A 4,531-nucleotide genomic window follows, 5' to 3' on the forward strand; every position below is an offset into this window, starting at 1 on the left:
GACGTCACTAGCGCGGCCGCTATGCCCCCTGGAAATCGTAGTTCTAAACGGAGTAGGGCGTCCCTGCTCGAGGGGCGGGGCCCTGGGCGGTGCTCGGAATGTCGAGGGCGAGGCCGCCCTGGGAGGGAGGGAGAAGTCTGCTGTCAATCATCCCGCGCGTAGGAAGCGTGCAACCCGGTTGGCGGAGCTGAGGGCCCGGCTCCAGCCGGACTGCGTCCCTCACCCCCGCAGGGGTGACTTTGGCCCCTGGAGCTCGGAGGCGGCTGCTCAGAATGAGGATGACGCTATTTGCCCCGAACACGTTATATAACCCACACAATCGGGCCTTGGGGCTTGCCGCCGCTAGGAATCGGCGGCCCCAAATAGGAGATAACGGGCCCTGCCGAGCCGAGGATGCTGAGCGGGGCTGGGCTTTCCCGCCGGCGCGGGCCCGGATGGAGGCCGAGCCCAGCACCCGCCCGCCCCCACCCCTTCTCGTTTCAGAAGGCTCCGGCAGAGCGGCGCTCAGGGCCGGCGTCCCGAATGCCAGAGTTTCCCTCCCCTCCCCAGAGTCGCCGCTGAGTCGGGGCAGACTCGCGCGCGCCGGGGGTCTCCTAGGAGCCGGGAGATGCCCGGATGCCCCTCTCTCCTCACGCGGCTGGGAGGGACGGGGGCGGCGGTTCCGGGGAGGGCCTTCCCGGGGGTGTCAGCCGGAGGAGGGACGAGGAGCGGAGGCGGCCGAGAGCCGGACTGGGCCCATGCGGGGAAGCGCCGCGGTCCGCCTTCCGACCCGGAGATGTTGCATTCCCTCCCCAGCATCAGCGCGGTGCGGGCACCAGGCCCACAAGATGGATCGCGGTATCCTCCCGCGGCCAGGAACGGCCTCAGACACCGATCCAATCCCTCCGTTTTGCAAGTGAGGAAACCGAGTTACAGGGAAGATCAGGGACAGCATCAGAGGGGCCAAAGCTGGACTATCTGAGAGCTCAGGCCCCGAGTTCAAGTCCAGCCTCTGTCACTTAAACGCTCTGTCACAGGGACAAGTAATTTTTTCTCTGTTTGCCTCGTTTTCCTCAACTTTAGCACCTCCCTCCAATGGTCGTGAAACTCTCACAAGGTGCTGAATACAGTGCCTGGAGCTTGGCAGACGCTGCACAAACGCCCTTTTTATTATATTTTGCAGATGACAGATGTGGGTTTACAGCTTCCTAGAAGTGAAGTTGTCCGGGACCTTGGGGGCCGTCTAGTCCCCCTCCCCCCCCCACTTTACAGATAAGGAAACTAACAGATGTCGCTTTAGTATTAGCTGAATTTAATTATTCGGTCAGTGCAGTAACATCCTGTCTCTGGTGCGAGGGACAAGGATTGTTTGGGGATGGCTGCATTCCCTGAGGTCGACCTTGAGGGACTAAAGGCGTCCCCTGAAAGTCCCTGGCTCCCCATCACAGCAACCTCTGCTTTTTAACCAGCTGCCTAAGGGACTTGTAAAAGTAACGCCCCCGGGGGTGGAGCCAAGATGGCGGAGAAGACACACGCGACTTTCTAAGCTCTTCTCTTACCCTCTTTATCAATATTATATCGAGCCTCAAAAATAGTCTTGACTGCTACAATTCATAAAGATAAGAAGTCTAACAACTCACCAGCAGAAGAAAATCTGCAGTCTCGCCAAAAAAAGGTTTGTCCCGGGGCCGAGGGGGAGATCGGCGCAAGCTGGGAGAGTGGGAAGAACCTCAAACCGGAAGTGAGAGCACAGTTCTCAGCACAAGCGCGCAGCCCCAAACCGTAGTAAGGGGCTTTTCCTTGGGGCAGTTGCGATCCTGCAGGGCAGGAGGACACAGTCCGGGTTAGCCTCCAGTCTGCGCAGTGAGGGGCTCGGCTTGGGGCCATAGAGCTTTCCCAGGGCCGATTTGCATGGGCAGAGACTTCCGGTAGAGCCGGCTATCTTCGGTCAGCTGCTAATACCCACAGCCCCACAAGGAGCTCTGGCCTGGGGCAGTGACACTTTCACCGCTTAGTGATAGCCTAGGGCAGTCGCTAAACCACACAGCCCAACTGGGCACTTCGATAGCTAGCTCGGCCAGTGCTGGATCCACCTCCTGTTGGGGGAAGGGAAAACTCTCACTCAGAGCACTCCCATACCTCGGAGCCAGAAACCGGTTTACATCTCCCCTGTTTTGCAGAGGAAGCTGGTAACCCCCTTGCCTAGGAGGCATACCCTAAAGGCTTTAAAACATGAATAAAAAGATGAAAAGACCGATCAACAGCTTCTATGCAGAAAAAGAGCAGGTCAGCAAACCTGAAGAGACTAATAGCAAACATGCACCAGACAATACCCCAAAGGGGAATGTCCCCTGTCCCCTTTTACATGATGCTCTCATAGAAGAGACCATTAAAAGTTTCAAAAGAGAGTTAGAAGATAAATGGGGAAAGGAAAGAGAAGCCTTACAAGAGAGCAACAACTTCCTGAAATACGAATTGGAAAAGATAAAAAATTCCCAGGAAGTGCAGGGAAACAAAATTTGTGAATTGGAAAAAGTAAAAAAATCTCAGGAAAGTAAGAATTGTGAATTGGAAAAAATAAAGAATTCACTAGAAAGTAGGATTTGTGAATTGGAAAAGACAAAGAACTCGCAAGAAAGTAGGATCTGTGAATTGGAAAAAGAAAATAATTCACTAAAAAAAAATTAGTGAAATGGAAAAAAATTCCATAGAGCAAAACAATTCATTTAAAAACTCAATTGGACATATACAGAAAGAAGTAAAAAAGCTAATGAAGAAAATAATTCTTTAAAAATTAGAACTGAACAAATAGAAACTAATGATTCATTGAGACAGCAAGAATCAGTCAAGCAAAACCAAAAAAATGACAAACTGGAAAAAACCATGAATTATCTACTTGCAAAAATGACAGACTTGGAAAATAGATCTAGGAGAGATAATCTGAGGATTATTGGACTTTCCAAAAATTATGATGAAAAAAAGAGCCTAGATACTATTTTACAAGAAATCATCAAAGAGAACTGCCCAGATGTAATAGAATCAGAAGGTAAAATAGGCATTGAAAGAATTCATCGAACACCTTCTGAAAGAGACCCTAAAATAAAAATCCCAAGGAATATTGTGGCCAAATTTCAGAACTATCAGATTAAGGAAAAAATTTTACAAGCAGCCAAAAAAAAAAAAAAATTTAAATACCGAGGTGCCACAATAAGGATCACCCAAGATCTGGCTGCCTCCACATTAAAGGATCGAAGGGCCTGGAATCTGATATTCTGAAAGACAAAAGAACTTGGAATGCAGCCAAAAATTAACTACCCAGCTAAGCTGAGCATTTTCTTCCAGGGAAGAAGATAGACACTTAATGAAACAAATGAATTCCATTTGTTTCTAAGGAAAAAACCAGAACTAAACAAAAAATTTGATCTCCAACCATAAGACTCAAGAGATGCAGAAAAGGTAAAAATAACTCTTGAGAATTGTATTTCTGTTGTGGATATACAAAAAGAATACATGTATAATTGGATGGTACTGATATAACATAAAAAAGGGAAGTAGATATGGAAAAGGGATGATGGCAGAATAAGGTGGGAAGGAGAGATAAAAAGAGGGAAACCACATCCCACGAAGAGGCAAAGGAAACTTATCATATCTGAGGGAATTTAGAGAGGGAGGAACATTGTGTGAATCTTACTTCCATCAGAGTTGGCTCAAAGAGAAAATAATTGATATTTGTTTTAGAGAAAATTTCACTCATTTAAAAAAGGGAGAGGAAAAGGGAAAAGAAAAAGAGTAATAAGGGAAGGAAGGGGAAAAGATTCAAAGGGGGGGAGGGAGGGAATTCTAAAGAGGGTAAGCATCGTGATACAAGTGGGGTACATAAGTTCAAAAAGGGGAAAGAGGGTTGGGGGAGGCAAAAAGTAAAGCATAATCTGGGGGTTATTAGGATGGCAGGAAATACAGAGAATTAGTAATTCTAACCGTAAATGTGAATGGGATGAACTCCCCCATAAAGAGGAGGCAGCTAGCAGACTGGATCAAAAGTCAGAACCCTACAATATGTTGTTTATAAGAAACACATTTAAAGCAGGGAGATTTTGTTGTTATTTTTTCTAGGTCATTAAAATAGTTTTTTGGGAGTCTGATTGGTATAATGCTAACTGAACCAGCTACGCCCAGAGAAAGAACTCTGGGAGATGACTAAAAACCATTACATTGAATTCCCAATCCCTATATTTTTGCCCACCTGCATTTTTGATTTCATTCACAAGCTAATTGTACAATATTTCAGAGTCTGATTCTTTTTGTACAGCAAAATAACAGTTTGGTCATGTATACTTATTGTGTATCTAATTTATATTTTAATATATTTAACATCTACTGGTCATCCTGCCATCTGGGGGAGGGGGTGGGGGGTAAGAGGTGAAAAATTGGAACAAGAGGTTTGGCAATTGTTAATGCTGTAAAGTTACCCATACATATAACCTGTAAATAAAAGGCTATTAAAAAAAAAAAAAAAAGTAACGCTCCCAACACACACACTCTCAGATCTCTG

The sequence above is a fragment of the Sarcophilus harrisii genome, chromosome 3 (genome assembly GCF_902635505.1).
Source record: "Sarcophilus harrisii chromosome 3, mSarHar1.11, whole genome shotgun sequence".
In the NCBI taxonomy this organism is placed as follows: Eukaryota; Metazoa; Chordata; class Mammalia; order Dasyuromorphia; family Dasyuridae; genus Sarcophilus; species Sarcophilus harrisii.